Source organism: Aotus nancymaae, unplaced genomic scaffold (assembly GCF_030222135.1).
Source record: "Aotus nancymaae isolate 86718 unplaced genomic scaffold, 86718_ANA_hifiasm-v0.15.2.pri h1tg000057l, whole genome shotgun sequence".
NCBI lineage: Eukaryota > Metazoa > Chordata > Mammalia > Primates > Aotidae > Aotus > Aotus nancymaae.
In genome coordinates, this window is record NW_026988471.1 from 45637493 (window position 1) to 45655435 (window position 17943).

Genomic DNA, 17943 nt, shown 5'->3' on the forward strand with positions numbered 1-17943 from the left:
GCTGAATAACTGAATCAGTGGTCTGGCTGAGCAGCATGACTTCAAGAGCATAGCATTTGGACATACAGTGTTGTCCCCGGGTTAAAGGAGGGCTCTACATCCCCCGCAGTAGAGACCAAGAGATTGGGGTCTCACTGTTACTCTGAAAGACGAATCACATTAAATGTCAGCTCTCCTCCCGCCCAGTACAGAGCACTCGATAATCCACAGTGGATTCAGTCCTAAATCCAGCCTGGTTAAAGGACACCCAGGCTTGCACACATAAGGGTCTCTCAGGGGACCCCAGCCAGCTACAGAATATGTGAAGAACAGGCTTCAATGGGCAAAAGCTGCCGTTTCCTTACTTAGCCATACATGTGTCTTTCTAAATAACAGATTTAAATAAGTAAGGCAAACTGTGAAAATCTGTGGTTAAAAATGTAAGGGGTGGAGTGGGAATAGAGAATCTAGCAGATGGTTGCCGTGCCTCCCTCTGTGACAGGTGGGATAGAATCATCTGCATGAGCACATCTCTAAAGGTCTTCTTTTTCATGGGCACATTTATTGGCGTACTGTAGAATGAGCCCTGCACATTCAAACAGCAGAGTCGGCCCAGCCCAGAACAGCCCTGGCTGTGCCTCACTTATGACACCAGACCTGCCCCTCACCAAAAAGAGGAAAAGGAGAGAAAATCAGAAATGGTCAAAAGCGGGGAGGCCTGATGAAGGTGGGGCAGCCAGACCTGAAGCTAGTCCTTGGGTGGCTGAGTCACAGCATCCCACACACATGCCACCTCCCACAGCCCCTTGGCCTTCTGCGCATACCCGCTCCCAGCCCATGGCTCACTGGTCACTCTGCTTTCCAACGGCTGGGACCACACGCTGCAGGTGACTCTTGGGAAGACCCCACCTGGGCCACTCATTGGTTCTTGTGAAGAGTCTTCTGTCCCTGGCCAGACGGTGCCCTGCTTGGAGGCAGAGATCAGGCGATGTCCTCCAGCATTCCCGTGGCCAGTCATCAGCTGCCCATGCCCAAGGCATTTCCACGGGTCAGGTCCTGTCACACTTGGGCACATTTCCCAACATGCTCAATCAGTTTGGAGACAGGCTCCATGGGTGGGGTCACTTCTCATTAGCATTTCCCCATCTGTGGTTCCCACTGTCTGTCATGAGCTGGCCCCCTCATCTGTGAGCATGGAAGCCTGGAAGCCTGAGTTCATCTGCCTGGATGATGGCAGGGGCAACTCTCCTAGGGACAAATCATGACCTCAGGGATGCCTGCCATGTATCTTGCTCATCTGGGCAGGCCCCGCTAAACCCTGTATGTGTAGAATTGTGTTAAAGCCTTACAACCACTCCAGGAGGTAGTGTCATCATCACCGTCCTCAATCTTCATTTGATTTATAAGAAATTATAAATTATAAGAAAACCGAGACATAGAAAGACCCTGGCCAAGGCCACAGAGTTAGTAATGGTGGGCCAGGATTCAAACTCCACCAGTCCGACCTCATGCCTTCTGCTCTAAACTCTAACTCGGCTGTGGTGGTATTGTATACCCCACCCTGACCTCACCTGGCCCACAGTGTCACACGAACCTGTGTGAAGGCCACAGGACAAGTGCAGGCTCCAGGCAGGAGGCTGCCTCTTGGCAGTGGTGCCTGTGGTCAAGTCACTGCTCCCTGCTGAGCCTCTGGGGTCTAACATGGGGTTTATGATAGGAGCTGCCTCCTTGGGGGATTGGGAGAATTAAATATGCTTATCTGTGTTAAGGCTTAGAGCAGTGCCTGGCACTGGAAGCACTCAGTAACATGCATCGTTATCACAGTTATTAATAATATGATTGTTCCCACTAGAACATTCCAGGTCTGTCTGTCTGACCTCATCTCCTCTCCAGGATGAGACATCTGTGCATTAACTTCCAACAACTCTCCTTTTAAACTTATCCCTCCATCTCATTCTTCCACCTTCTCCATTCCTCCTCCTTCCAACTCTGACATGCCATTGACTCTGTTTAATTCAAGCAAATGCTCAGAGCCCCAGATCCCTGAATGCGACAGATTGAGAGGGTGGGGGTAGGGTGGAGAATGGAGGAGCTTGTGTAATAGGACATAAATAAACTTGCACATGCTCTTCTTTTTAATTGCAGATTCTATCCCATCATGGGGCAATTTTTATTTTGCCTTCTCTTGAATAAGTGGGAAGATGTTTTATTCATGTGTATCTTCCCAGCACGCAGCCCAGTAGGTGCTCAATGGGTGCTGAATGAGTCGGTGCATTCGGTTCTGCTCTGGCCAACACACATGCCAGGCGCTGTTGTAAGTGCCTCACATACACCAGCTCATTGAATACTCTGGTGCCGTCTTAAAGTCCTCGAGCCAGGCACTCTGAAGTCTGGCTAATAAAGGAAATGTGTTGGTGGCCACCCTCTTGATGGACATACCATTGAATCTCCAGTGTGAGCTTTGTGGCTTCCGGTTCCTCCCCTCTTGCTTGTGGCACTGTTCCCCTCTAACATTTAGGAAGGGAGTTTCAGCACAAGCTTTCAGCTGGGTGACTGGTGGGGCCTGAGTGATGGTGACAAAGCTGAGCACACACCTCGAGGGACCTCCATCTTTTCCAGTAGGGTTTTATTTGAGCAGTGCCAAGAAATTTCAGACCCCTAGAAACTGCAAACCATGGAGGCTTAACACACCATGCCACCACCTGGCCAGACAGGCCGGGGTTCAAATCCCGGTCCCACCATGTAGGGAGGCAATTCTTTGCTGAGCCACAGCGTCCTCCTGGGTGGAGCAGGGTGCACACCCTGCCACATGGGGCTGTGGGAGTATTACCCAGCTCATCGTGTGACATTTAGCGGGCACCTTCCTCACTCTGACATCCAGCTGAGCACAGGCCACTAAGGAAAGAAGAATTCGGAGGGAGAGAGAAGAGGCCAAAGAACGAAAGAAAGGATGCCTCCTCTAAGAGCAGCCAGGCCGGGTGGGACAGGGTGGTGGGTGGAGGCCGGCTGGGAGGGAGCCATTTACCGGCACAGTCAACAAACAAGGATTGGGAATATAAAGCTCGGCATTGTGCTAAGTGCTGAGGAAGTAAAAAGGAATTTTTATTTCTAATTTATACCCCACCTACTTCCAAAGAGAATTTTGAAGGTGACTCACAGTGAAAACCACATATGCAGCAAGATCACGAAAATAGAAATAGAAAATCAAATCCATGGAGATGAAGAAAGGAAAACCACATTTATTTACCCAGGTGCCAAGTCCTTGAATGCACTCCATCGAGTCCAACAGCCCCATTTTACAGATGAGGAAAACAAGCAAAGAGGCATGCCCGGGCCAGGCAAAGGTGCAAGCAGGGCTGACCTCGCCAACAGGCGCAGGGCCCAGGATACCTTTAGGGAACCACTAAAATGTTTTAAAATTTCTTTTAAAATCAGAAGAAGAGAAAAGAACCTTTAGGTTGAAGAAAATGTTTTAATATATGATATTAACAGATTTGTCTTTATGCTTACACAATTATAAAATGTATTTAATTTTTTTGTGGAGGGAGAAGTCCTCAGGTATAAAAGTGCCTGGAGTCTGCAGAAGTCACAGTGCAGCCCAGGCCACACACTCAGGTCTGCCTAACTCCAAGTCTTGTGCCCTTTCCTCACTTGTGCAAGAACATTTGTCATCATTGAGTGTAACACGCTAGTCAGCTCTGCAGCTAAACAGAGACCACAGTGAGATCGATAATTCTAAGTTTCATAAAAAGACTGTGTAGTGACGTGTAGGGAGGAAACATTTACTCTGCAATGCAGTGATGGGGAAAATGCAATGCGATGCAACGATGGGGAAAAATGTAACTTTTACAATTTTCTTTTTTTTTTTTTTAAAGAGAAAGAGAGAGAGAGAATAGGAAGGAGGAAAAAGGAAGAGAAAGAGAGAGAGAGAATGGGGAGGAGGGAGAAGGAAAAGAAAGAGGGAGAGAGAATGGGAGTATTGCTTTCTTGCCCAGGCTAGAATGCAATTTAGTAATGGGTATTGAAAACCTCTTTTATACTGATAATTATACTTAATGATGTAGTCAGGAAGGAATAAGGGAAGAAGATAACAAACAAACAGCCAACCAATATTTAATTTAAACCTATGAAATGCTATGCGATTACTGAGGAGTGATTTACTTCCAATTATATAGTCACCTTTGGAATAGGTGTGAGGTGGTAATGTACGTTTTGTGTATTTGAAGTGGAGAGTTCTATAAATGTTTATTAAGTTTACTTGTTCCGGGTCTGAGTTCAAGTCCTGGATGTCCTTGTTAATTTTCTGTCTCGTTGATCTATAGAATCGTTAGCTCTTCTTGTTGCATTGATCCTTTTGCCATTATGTAATGTCATTCCTCGCCTCTTTTGATCTTTGTTGCTTTAAAGTCTACTTTATCAGAGGCGAGAATTGCATCTCCTGCTTTTTGTTTATTAGTTTATTTTTACTCTCTGTTTGATTGGTAAATCTTCCTCCTTCTCTCTGAGTCTTTGTGTATTGTTGCATGTAAGATGGGCCCGGATGCAGCATACCGATGGGTTTTGGCTTTTTATCCAATTAAAATATATATAAGTTTAATACCGGCGTTTGATGCTAGCTGGCTGTTTTGCCCATTAGTTGATGTAAATTTTTTATTGTGTTAAAGTTCTTTGCTTTTTGATATATTTTTGGAAAGGCTGATATTGGTTGTTCCTTTATATGTATAGTGCTTCTTTCAGAAGCTCTTGTAAAGCAGGCCTGGTGGTGGTGAACTCTCTAAGTACTTGTTTGTTCGCAAAAGATTTAATTTTTCCTTCGCTCATAAAGCTTAGTTTGGCTGGATAGGAAATTCTGGGTTGAAAGTTCTTTTCTTTAAGGATGTTAAATATTGGTCCCCACTCTTTTCTGGCTTGTAGGGTTTCTGCTGAGAGATCTGCTGTAAGTCTGATAGGTTTCCCTTTATGGGTAACCTGACCTTTCTCTCTGGCTGCCCTTAGTATTTTCTCCTTCATTTCAACCCTAATAAATCTGGCGATTATGTGCCTTGGGGTTGGTCTTCTTGAAGAATATCTTTGTGGTGTTCTCTGTATTACCTGGAGTTGAATATTACCCTGCCTTGCCAGGTTGGGAAAATTTTCCTGAATGATATCCTGAAGAGTATTTTCCAACTTGGATTCATTCTCTTCATCACATTCAGGTACACCTATTAAACGTAAATTAGGTGTTTTCACATAGTCCCATATTTCCTGGAGACTTTGCTCATTCCTTTTCATCCTTTTTTCTGCATTCTTGTCTTCTCGTTTCATTTCACTGAGCTGGTCCTCGACTTCTGATATCCTTCCTTCTGCTTGATCAATTCGACTGTTTAAACTTGTGCATGCTTCGCGAAGTTCTCGTGTTGTGTTTTTTGGCTCCATCAATTCACTTACATTCTTCTCTAAATTGTCCATTCTCGTTAACATTTCGTCAAACCTTTTTTCAAGGTTCTTAGTTTCTTTGCATTGGGTTAGAACAAGTTCTTTTAATTCACAGAAGTTTCTTATCACCCACGTTTTGAAACCTGCTTCTGTTATTGGAACACACGTGTAATCTATTAAGCCTTGTTCCGTTACTGATGAGGAATTGCAATCCCCTGTAGAGGGAGAGGCATTCTGATTTTGAGTATTCTCTACCTTTTTACGCTGGTTTCTTCCCTTCATTATATATTTGTCCGTCTGTCGTCTTTATAATTACCGACTTTCTAACTGGGTCTCTGACGTCCAACTTGTTGATTCCCTGCGCCGAAATCTGAGCAATCCACTGAGCCGGCCAAAACAGCGGTGTTAAGATTGATGGTGCCCTTCTGCCCGGGAATCTCCGGACTCTGCACCAAGAACTGGCGCGCTAAGGCACCAGCAACACCGCCACGCCGGCCACAAGAGTCGCCCCGGCGACCCGTGGAGCTCCTCCACTGGGAATCTCCTGGTCCGTGAGCAACTAATATTCGTCTGAAAGTGTGGCGTCCTCTCGTTCTTTGCGCTTTCACTGGGAGGTACGTGCCCGAGCTGCTAATCATCAGCCATCTTGGATCTCTCTCCCTACAATTTTCTTTCTCTTTTTTTTTTTTTTAGAGATGGGTGTCTCGCTGTGTTGCCCAGGCTGGACTCCTGGGTTCAAGTGATCTGCCTGCCTCAACCTCCCAAGTAGCTCACATTCCCAAGTAGCATGTGCCACTACACCTGGCTAAAATTTTCTTTATAATGAATGTTTTCTTTCTTATCAGTTCCACTGGGAAGCAGGAGGGTAAAATCCTAAATTTTATCCAATTTGGTAAATGTCAAGCTTGATCTAGTAATCAAAATTGTTTTTCATAGATAACTTGACTGACTCAGGTAAATGTCAACCTTCTGAAGACTGCTCTCTCTGGCTGCTGAATCCCAGTGTGGCCGACATTTCCGACCAGAGCCTTGCACAGCCCAGAAGGGAGGCCCTTGGGTTCTTGTGGCATCGCCTGGATCTTCACCTCCTGCTTTCTGAGCTCATGACCGCTGTGATGGGATGGCCCCATCTTGCTTTCTGGGGTGCTGTGCCAGGAGCTGTCGCTGGAGCCCATGACCCCTGCCAGCTATCCTAGTGGTCACTCAGTCCTGTCACCAGGCCTCTGCCTTTCTGCTGGCATTCTCAACACCTGGTCAGGTGCTGTCTCAGTCTCCCCTACCTCCTAATTCCTGCACTACCTCCACGTCTTCGTGTGGGTGCTTCTCCTGGACCCAGTGTTCCTGGAGAAGGGTGTCTCCAGCCCAGACACTCCCTGTGGCCTTCAGACATCTGCTTGCTTTAAAAACTCCCAACTTGGCAGATGACCAGGTTTGGCTGTGACGCTGCTGCCTGGGTCAGAATGTCATACACAGGCTATCCCTCAACAGGCTACCCACCTATCCCTGGATATCCTCCTGCAGGTCAGGAGTCATCTTTTCCCACTTCTGGTCAGTATCCTTATCCTAGTGGCTTTCCTCCAATGGGGGGAGGTGCCTACCCACAAGTGCCAAGTGGTGGCTATCCAGGAGCTGGAGACCACCCTGTGCCTGAAGGTTATCCAGCCCCTGGAGGCTATCCTGGTGCCCCACAGCCAAGGGGAGCTCCATCTTATCCCGGAGTTCCTCCAGGCCATTGATTTGGAGTCCCATCAGGTGGAGCAGGATTTTCTGGCTATCCACAGCCACCTTCAGTCTTATGGAGGTGGTCCAGCACACGTCCCACTACCTCGTGGCTTTCCTGGAGGACAGATGCCTTCTCAGTATCCTGGAGGACAGCCTACTTACCCTAGTCAGCCTGCCGCAATGACTCAGGGCACTCAAGGAGCTATCCAACCAGCTGCCAACTTCGATGCTATGAGAGATGCAGAAATTCTCTGTAAGGCAATGAAGGGTTTGGGGACAGATAAGCAGGCAATTGTGGATGTGGTGGCCAACCGTTCCAATGATCAGAGGCAAAAAATTAAAGCAGCATTTAAGACCTTGTATGGCAAGGATTTAATCAATGATCTCAAATCAGAGTTAAGTGGAAATATGGAAGAATTGATCCTGGCCCTATTCATGCCTCCTACATATTACGATGTCTGGAGCTTACGGAAAGCAATGCAGGAACTCAGGAACGTGTATTGATTGAAATTTTGTGCACAAGAACAAATCAGGAAATCCGAGAAACTGTCAGATGTTATCAGTCAGAATTTGGACGAGACCTTGAAAAGGACATTAGGTCAGATACATCAGGACATTTTGAACGCTTACTTGTGTCCATGTCCCAGGGAAATCCTGATGAAAACCAGAGTGTAAACCACCAAATGGCTCAGGAAGATGCTCAGCGTCTCTATCAAGCTGGCGAGGGGAGACTAGGAACCGATGAATCTTGCTTTAACATGATCCTTGCCACGAGAAGCTATCCTCAGCTGAGAGCTACCATGAAGGCTTATTCCAGGATGGCTAATCGAGATTTGTTAAGCAGTGTGAGCCGTGAGTTTTCCGGATATGTGCAAGTGGTTTGAAGACCGTCTTGCAGTGTGCCCTGAACCGCCCTGCCTTCTTTGCTGAGAGGCTCTACTACACTATGAAAGGTGCTGGCACAGATGACTCCACCCTGGTCAGGATTGTGGTCACTCGAAGTGAGATTGATCTTGTACAAATAAAACAAGTGTTCGCTCAGATGTATCAGAAGACCCTGGGCACAATGATTGCAGGTGACATGAGTGGAGATTACCGAAGACTTCTTCTGGCTATTGTGGGCCAGTAGGAGGGATTTTTTTTTTTTTAATGAATGAAGCTATTCACAGCTTATCCTTCAGAGCAATGACCTGCATGCAGCAATATCAACCATCAGCTAACCAAAAGAGCTTTCTATCAAGGACCATATCAGGGTAATATGCGTGGTCTGCACCTGTTGTTATTGCCTTAATTCTAATGTTATTTTGTTCTCTACATATAATCAGTATAAAGCCGTATCACAATGATATAATAATATTGCAATGTTTAAAGCTTCATTCTTACTAGTTTCATTCTAATCAAGATGTCAAATTGAATAAAAAATCACAGCAATCTCAGAAGGAAAAAAACAAAAAAAGTCCCAACTTGCCAGGTTGTCCCCTGACACATCGGTGGGGAAGGTAATAACGGTAGAGGCAGAGAAGAGCTCTGGCTCCTGAGCTACCTGTTCTCTCTATCCTCCTTCCCCTCTCCACAGTCTACGAGGATAGAAGGGATATGCTTTCCTTCATCATCTTCTAAAATGTAGTCAGCCAGACCTACCTCCTGATGTGCTAAGTGAGGGTCAAAAGAATTTAGTAAACGTTTTCTCTCTCAACATCTAGCTTTCCATCTGAGACTCAAACATTACTCCAGTGTACAAGAAACTACAGAACAATGTTTACAGGATATGAAAATTTATCTAAAAATAATTCCAGAAAGTATCAACCCCATTGCAGACACATGTTAGCTCAACAGGAGAGACTAACTAGACCGATACTTAATTCCAAACATAATATCATCTATGTGTCCTTATGTAAGGAATGTTGAGCAGCGCGATGAACACCATCTCCAGTACTTATATGGCGAACCTTCTTCCAATAGCTGCTTGTTCTATTAACCCTCCATAAAAGTGGGCCAGAGCATTAGGCACTTCTCTGGGGAAAGGGGCTGATCCTGGAGAATCTAGTAGTGCTGTATCTGGTGTTCTCCCATCTGGACGCAGCTTAGACACCCCAGATCGATAGCATAGCATAGCATGTGTCACTTCTTTCAGCCAGAGCTAGGAGGTGGGAGCAAAGGCACAGTCCATCTCTGTCACCCTGGAGGAGGACAGATAGAATTTCAAAAAGGGATATGAGCACAGCCAACCTCTTGGCCATCACAGTTTTTTGATGATTAGTCATGATTCAAAATATGAACCAGAAATGGCTTGGGAGTTTGAGGAGGAATGGGGTTTTGAGAGGAAATGACTCAACTAATACGAATTGCTGGAGCAGAGATCAGACTCCACGATCTTCTATACTCAGGCTAGAGAGACACAACTATCAGAAGTCTGGATATGGCTGGGTGGTTCATGCCCATAATCCCAACACTTTGGGAGGCTGAGATGGGAAGATCACTTGAACCCACAAGTTTGAAACCAGCTTGGGCAACATGGTGAAACCTTGTCTGTACGAAAAATACAAAAATTATCCAGGCATGGTGGTCTGTGCCTGTAGTCCCAGCTACTCGGGAGGCTGAGGTGGCAGGAAGGCTTGAGCTGGGGAGGTGGAGGTTGCAGTGGGCTGAGATCGTGCCAGTGCACTACAGCCTAGGCAGTAGAGCCAGACTTGTCTCAAAAACAATAAAAACATAAAGTCTGGATATAAATTATGATTCTTAGTCTCACTCTAGAAGGCTGTGAGTAGTTGCTTGAGCCAGAAAGAAGATGATTATAAGGAAAATCAAGACCTTTGCATTGGAAAGAGATCATCTTGTCCAACCACTGCCTTTGAGATGGAGAAAAGAAAAATGAATGGTCACTATCACTACTTATATTAATATTACACTAGGAATCCTACCCATTTCAACAAAGAAAAAAAAGGGCCAGGCATGGTGACTCACGCCTGTAATCCTAGCACTTTGGAGGCCAAGGTGGGTGGATCACCTGAGGTCAGGAGTTCAAGACCAGCCTGGCCAACACGATGAGACCCTATCTCTACTAAAAATACAAAAATTAGTCAGGTATGGTGGCATGCGCCTGTAATCCCAACTACTCAGGGTGCTGAGGCAGAAGAATCGCTTGAACCTGGGAGGCGGAGGTAGCAGTGAGCAAAGATCATGCCACTGCACTCCTGCCTGGGTGACAGAGCGAGACTCTGTTGAAAGAAAAGAGAGAGAGAGAGAAGAAAGAAGGAAGGAAGGGAAGGAAGGGAAGCAAGGAAGGAGAAAAGAGAGAGTAGAGGAAAGAAGAAAGAGAGAAAGAAAGAAAGGAAATAAGGAAAAAGAAAGAGAAAGAGAAAGAAAGGGAAGGAGGAAGGAAGGAAGAGAGAGAGAAAGGGACTTAAGTTTATTTTTTATTTTTTATTTTGAAGGGACTTAAGTTTGGGGAAGATGAGACAAAGTGTTAAATATGTACAGACAATATTATTGTTTAAATAGAAAATCCAAGCTATTAGACCAAGTAAAAGAGTTTAGCACGATTGCTGGGTATAAAGTTAACATGCAAATCATGAGTTTATTTCAACAGATGAGCAATAAACATTGAGAAAATAAAAAATTTTAAAGTGATCATTTACATTTGCAACACAAATGAAGTATTTATGAATAAGTCCAACAAAATGTATGCTGATTTTGTATAAATATTAAACTTTATTGAGAGACATTAAAGAATGCACTAATAAATGCAGACATACTATATTTATGGATGAATGAGTCTATATTGTAAATATGCCATTATCCCCAACTTTATTTGTAGATTCAATCTATCACAATCAAAATCCCAACACATCTTTGCATGTAGAGTTTGGTAAGCTTACTGTAAAATTCATATGAAAGTGCAATAATTATAAGAACAAGGTGATGGAATTGCCCTACCAGGTATCATGACTTATTATAAAGCCATAGTAATTAAAAGAATGTCACATTAGCATAGCCATAGAGAAACAGATCAATAAAACAGAAGAGAGAGACATGAACAGACTCACACATATATGGATACTTGATATATGACTGACTGGAGATTATAGGGCAGTGGGAAAAAGACTTTTTAAGAAATGATACTGGAGGGAAAAAGATCTAAAGGGGAAAAAAATGAGAATCTACTTCACACCACATACTAAAATCTCTTTAATTTAGAATAAAGAGCTAAATGTGAAAAGTAAAACTATAAACCTTTTAAAAAAGGAGAGAAGCAAATACTTTTGGGGTCTCAGAGCAAGAGTTCTTAAATGAGATATAAAAGTAGGGAAATAGCTGGGCACGATGGCTCACACCTGTAATCTCAGCACTTTGGGAGGCCGAGGTGGGTGGATTACCTGGGATCAGGAGTTCGAGAGCAGCATGGCCAACATGGTGAAACCCTGTCTCTACTAAAAATACAAAAATTAGCCAGGCATGGTTGCATGCACCTGTAATCGCAGCTACTCGGGAGGCTGAGGCAGGAGAATTGCTTCAACCCAGGAGGTAGAGGTTGCAGTGAGCTGAGATTATGCCATTGCACTTCCAGCCTGGGTAACAAGAGCAAAACTCCATCTCAAACAATTAAATAAAGAAAGAAATAGGTCCATGAAGTAGATTGGCATTAAAATTAAGCACCTCTGTTTATCAAAATTTATTATAAAAGTTGGTGATATTAAATTGTTTAAAATATTTTTAGGTGTCATACTGGTATTGTGGTTATGTTATGAAGAGAGATAAATTTTGAGATAAATCCTCAAAATTTTATGATGAATAGTGTTTTAGATTTGCTTAAAAATGAAGCTAGAGGAGCAGAAGTTGAAAAGGTATAAGTGAAACAAGATTGTCCATGAAATTATAATTGTTGAAGCTAAGTGATAGGTACAAGGAGATTGATCATATTATTCTATCTACTTTTGTATATGTTTGGAATTTTACCATAAATAACTTTGTGAGAGAGAGAAGACTGAGGAGGGACTATAAAGAGATGAAAACAAACCACAAACTGGAATTACACATATAACCAATGAAGGACTAATATCCAGAACATAGAAAAAACTAAAAATCAAGGGGAAAAAACAGTTTTTCTTTTTCTTTTTCTTTTTTTGAGACGGAGTTTCGCTCTTGTTACCCAGGCTGGAGTGCAATGGCGCGATCTCAGCTCACCGCAACATCCGCCTCCTGGGTTCAGGCAATTCTCCTGCCTCAGCCTCCTGAGTAGCTGCGATTACAGGCACGCGCCGCCATGCCCGGCTAATTTTTTGTATTTTTAGTAGAGACGGGGTTTCACCATGTTGACCAGGATGGTCTCGATCTCTTGACCTTGTGATCCACCCGCCTCGGCCTCCCAAAGTGCTGGGATTACAAAAAAACAGTTTTTCAAAGGTAACAGACTTGAACAGACAAGTCTGAAAAGTGGAAATCCAAATAGGTAAGAAACAAACAGCTCAACTTCATTAATAATCTGGGAGATAAAAATTTAAACCACAATACGATACCATTTTGTATCCCCCAGATTGGAAAAATTAAGTCTGTAATACCAAGAGATGACAAGGATGCAGATGCCTCTGGGAGTATAAATTGGTACAGCCAATGTGGAAACCAACTGGACTTGATCTAGCAATGTTAAAGACCATGTCATCCAGCAACTTTATTGCTAAACACCCTAGGGCAACCCATGCATGTGTGCGCCAGAGACAAGAAAACTTCCAACAACAACACAGGGAACAACTCAAATGTCCATCAACCACAAAATGCATAAACTATGAGCTTGTATGGTATATGAAATCTCAGCAGTGAAAATATATACAATGAAACTGTAGCTATATTGACCAAATGAAGTGAATCATAAAAGAATGCATACAGTATATTTATTTCCAAGTTTAAAAAATAGACTAAACTAGTGGGTTAAACTATATGAAGTTGTATGAAATTGCAGATATTCAGCTATTTTTCTCTTACAAATGGCATTTATTATTCACTCTAATACTGTTTAGGGTGCATGCATAAATGGTAAAACCATAAAAAAAAGCAGGGTTCAATCAGACTTTTTCTGATTAACAGAAAAGTTAGGATAGTGTTACCTCTGAAGGAAAGAAGGGAGATTTGACTGGGGAAGGATCTGTGGTGTTGGTAGTGAGGAACTTCACAGGTACTAGCGATGTTCTAGTCTATTTATTTATCTCATGGGTGCTCAAAAAAAATTTGCCTTATTTATTTATTTATTTATTTATTTTATTTTATTTTATTTTAGAGACAGGGCTTTGCTCTCTTGCCTAAGCTGGAGTGGCATGATCATGGTTTACTGCAGCCTCCAACTCCTGGGCTCAAGTGATCCTCCATCTTCAACCTCCCGAGTAGCTGGTATCACCAGCATGTGCCATCGTGCCCAACTAACTTTTTTATGTTTTGTAGAGATGGGTTCTTGCTATGTTGCCCAGGCTGGTTGTGAACTACTGGGCTCGAGTGATCCTGCTGCTTGACCTCCCAGAGTACCAGGATTACAGGCGGGAGCTGCCATGCCCAGCTAACATTTGCTTTATAGTTCTACTTTAAACTACGCATATGTTTTACGCATTTAAAATGATTTTATTTTTTAAATAAAAATAGGAAATAAAACCATAGATGCCAGTTCTAAACTCAGGGCACACTAACCAAGCAAGAGATCAGGGCACAGTTGAGAGGTGGAGAGAGCAGGGCATCTGCTGCTGAAGGATAGGGGACTATATCACAGATGACCTGTAATGGTCACTCCACACACGTGGTTTTTTTGCATCATCTTATTTTTCCCAGATAACAATTGTTAATACAGTTATTATTCTACCCAGAATGCTGAAGATGATAAATTGATTTATTCATCACTTTACTTGTAATGATATATATAATAAATTCCTTAAGTGTGTTTTCCCAGCAGAGAATGAGCCCCCGGGGGCAAGGACTGGGAAGTTTTCACGCTTGTACCAGTAAAGCAGAGTGCCTGACACTGTAGCTCCTCAATTAAAAGGTCACTGAAAGGATGGACTCCAGATGAATGGATGGACAGGTAGATGGATGGATAGACATCTTAGGGAGTTTTGTTTTATTTTATTTTATTTTATTTTGAGACAGAGTCTCACTCTGTCCCCCAGGCTGGAGTGCAGTGGCATGATCTCGGCTCATCACAACCTCCACCTCCTGGGTTCAAGCGATTCTCCTGCCTCAGCCTCCTGAGTAGCTGGGATGACAGGTGTGTGCCACCACACCTGGCTAATTTTGTATTTTTAGTAGAGATGGGGTTTCTCCATGTTGGTCAGGCTGGTCTCGAACTCCCAACCTCAGGTGGTCCGCCCGCCTCAACCTCCCAAAGTGCTGGGATTACAGGTGTGAGCCACCATGCCTGGCCAGGGGTTTTATTTTCAGAATTAGTGAAGGGATTTTTTTTTAAGCCTCCCATGGTGAATAGAGTGGTTTTATAAACGTCAAAGTGCTAGTGTGGTATAAACAGAGACTACAGCATATTTAATGATTTAGTGAATGGGACAACGCATTCTGTATTTTGAGTGCTTCGTTATGTCCCCATCTTATTACGCTGCTGGGATTTGTCAGCCACACCACCTCCTGTACAGCTCCAGGGTACCTGTTCTCTTTGTGTTTTAGGTAAACAGTGTTCCTGGAGTCGTCGACGGGCGGATTCTGAGCCCACCTTTGCTAGGGAGGCACTGGAGCGGCAGGCACAGCGATGACCAGGACGTGAGGTGTGGAGATGTTGCTGAGCCTGCAGGCTGGCTGCTGGACGCACCTCCCACCCCCTTGTCAAGGAGTGCAGTGCTCAGATGACACGTGTTGGGAAACATTGTCCTTCCTCACTCTTTTTCCCCCGTTTTTGTTTCTTCTCGCCTGCTTTTCTCCCTCCCCTTTTCCTCCTTCTCCTTTCTCTCTTCCTCTTGTCCCCTTTTCCCTTCCTTCCCCTTGGCCCCTCACTTCTCTCTTTGTCCCCTCAGCCTGTCTCTGTTTCTGTCCCTGTCATTCTTTTGTCTCCTTCTCCTTCCTAACACCTGCACTCAGAAGCAATCTTTCACTAAATCATTAAATATGCTGTAGTCTCTGTTTATACCACAAATAGAAGAGATGTCTATCTCCTGCTCTCAGTCAGACACCCCAGCGTTAAAGACATTGAACATTTCTGCAACCCTCATCTCCCCTCCCCAAGAGACCAGCTCTGACTGTGTTTTTTAGGAGGCCCAATTTCCTCTGGGACCTTCACCCTGTGCACTCCCCACCCCACTGCCACCCACAAAGTGCAGACCCCTCTGGGTGGTCCAGAACCTGCTCCACTAGGTGACCACAAAGCCCCTTTGGGCTGACTTGGGAGCCCTTTCCAAAGCTGGAGTCAGGAGGGGAACCCTCTTTTTACTTCTAAATTTATCCATCCTTAGCTCCATGAGCAAATGCCCCGCTCTTCCTGGACCCCACAATAGAAACACAGACTTTGGCTGCCCTTCTTTTCACTCCTAAGGAGGGCAGCTTTTGTGCTACGGGGCATTAGAAGATCATCCTCTACCAGGAAGGCATAGATGCTTTTTCTCTGCAGACTCTGCCCTGAGCTGATTTGACCTGATTGATTGGAGATGCCAGGATGGTGGAGCAGAGGGGGAGGAGGATATTGGGAGGGGGCTGGGAGAGGCAGAGGGAGAAGGGAAGCTCAAAGTCTAGAATTTTAGAACTAGAGAAGGAGAAGGAAGGACCCTGTAGGATCCAGCACCCCACCCCACTCATTCCTCTGCCAGAGTCACAAGCAGTCTGCTCCCTTCCTGTGTGGGTAATTGGCAGAGCCCGGACAAGCAGGCAAGTCTCCGACTCCATCCCAGCCCAGCACCGCCCACCGCCTTATTCAGGCAAAGAGAGTTGACTGTCTTGGCAGCAAAATGAAACCTTTTGATTTACGAGGAATTCTGAGATATCTTCCAGCTGACAGTCTTTGGAGAATTGCACAAGCCCACACTTTTGTGGGGGCAGCATTTAATGAAATGAACACATGAGTTATTCGTTTTTCATTAAGGATGACATGCAGAGAGTACATATCAGGATGAAAAATAGGTCCTGGCCTGGGGCTCCACAGCCTTATGATCCTGAGTGAGCAGGAGAGCCAGGAGCACCCATTTCCAGAGGCAGGGAACGGGAGGAGGGGGAGCTAACACCTTCAGAGCACTTGCCATTTTCATTGTCTCCTGTAATTCTCACTAGGTATATTGCTCCAGAGTTACAGATGAGAAAACTGAGGCTCAGAGAGAGCAAGTAACATGCCCAGCATCACCCAGCTATTGAGGGACAGAGCTAGGATTTCAATCCCAGGCTGCTTTGGCTCAGCTTCAACAAGCTGTCCGTGCAGGAGCAGGAGGCCAACTGTGCCGGGCCTGGGGTCCAGTGGTGCAGACGGGGCCCATGCTGCAGACGCTGGCTCCAGATGGAAGCTGAAAGACAGAGGAGCCCCGGGGCCTGGCCAGGAGAACCCTAGGCTTTGGTGGTCAGCCAGGCCCAGCTGGATACTAGCTGAGCCTATGAAGTCTGGGGAGCAGTTGGGCCATGAAAGTGATGCCCATGGTCTCTGTTTTTGCCGTTTTCCAGCTTTCCAGCCTCAGAGCAACTTGGCATCTGTATCAGAAAACCCAGTCGGCCCTCATTTCAGATGCAGGTGCAACATATATGGGCCCTCAAGCCGGGCAGACCTGAGTTTGAATCCTGAGCCTCCCACTCATGAACCCTGAAAAAGTTCCTCAGCCTCTCTTGAGCCCCCATTGCCTATACCTGTCATGTTTATTGAACAATACCTACCTCTCAGCATTTTCATGAAAGTTTTAAAATGTTATTATTAGTAGTAGCAGCTGTATAACAGCAATAATAACTCACGTATATTGAGTGCCTTTATATGCCCTGCACTATGCTGAGAACTTTACATCCATGACCTGACTTAACCTTCGCCGCACCTCTCCAAAGTACTGCTGTTACATAACAGCCCCATTTTACCTGCGAGGAAATGGAAGCTCAGAGTTCTTTGCTGCCCAGGTCATATGGTTAGCAAATGGGGCCAGGGTCAGAATTTGAACCCACGTCTGCATGTGCCTCCAGCCCACCAACATGACTCTTAATGAGCAAAGTACCTACCACATAGCAGACCCTCAACAAATGGGAGTTCCAGTTCTTTCTTTCTCTCCTAAAAGCCCAGATTTTCATAGTGCTATCTGAGATTTGCTTTGGAGCTTGCCCACATGGAGTTTTTGGAAAGTCAGGAGAAAGAGGGGTGGTGGGTGCATCCCCCGACCAGGGCCCCCTTTCCCTCCAGCCTTCCTTCCTTTTAGGGTTTGGCAAAGGCTTCACTCGAGGCCTCTCATGGAGCTGGAAACAATGCAAGTTTATTTTGGCACGGCAAAGAGGGCCCAGTTCCCCTTCTCTGGACGCCTGTGTGGGAAGAGGACTAGAGAACGTGGCCCAGGCCTCTGTCAGTTCCCGTTACTCTCCCCAGCACGTCCACGGCCGAGTCACACCATCACATGTAGCTCTGAGAAGGAAATGAGATAAGAGCTTTCTTTCCACTTCAGACAGATCATAAGATTTCCTCTCCTCTCACCACACTCCTCTCCAAAAAGAAGTTGAACCAAGGACATGGCGTGCCATAGTGAAACTGAATACTCTTAGCAGATCTCTTCTCGGCCCTGTGGGCACATCCTCACCTGGGTATTTGGCTACCTGTGGCAAATACAATAAGCAGGGTCCATGGCCAGTGTGGTGATGAAAGTCATAGACACTTGGAGTGGCAAGGGACTGTCACTGTCC

At 45.0% G+C, this 17943-nt stretch overlaps 1 pseudogene; it reads left to right on the forward strand.

Annotated features, from left to right (window-relative positions):
* Positions 1-6082: 6082 nt before the first annotated feature.
* LOC105731821 (annexin A7-like) lies at positions 6083-9814 on the forward strand (annotated as a pseudogene).
* Positions 9815-17943: the final 8129 nt, after the last annotated feature.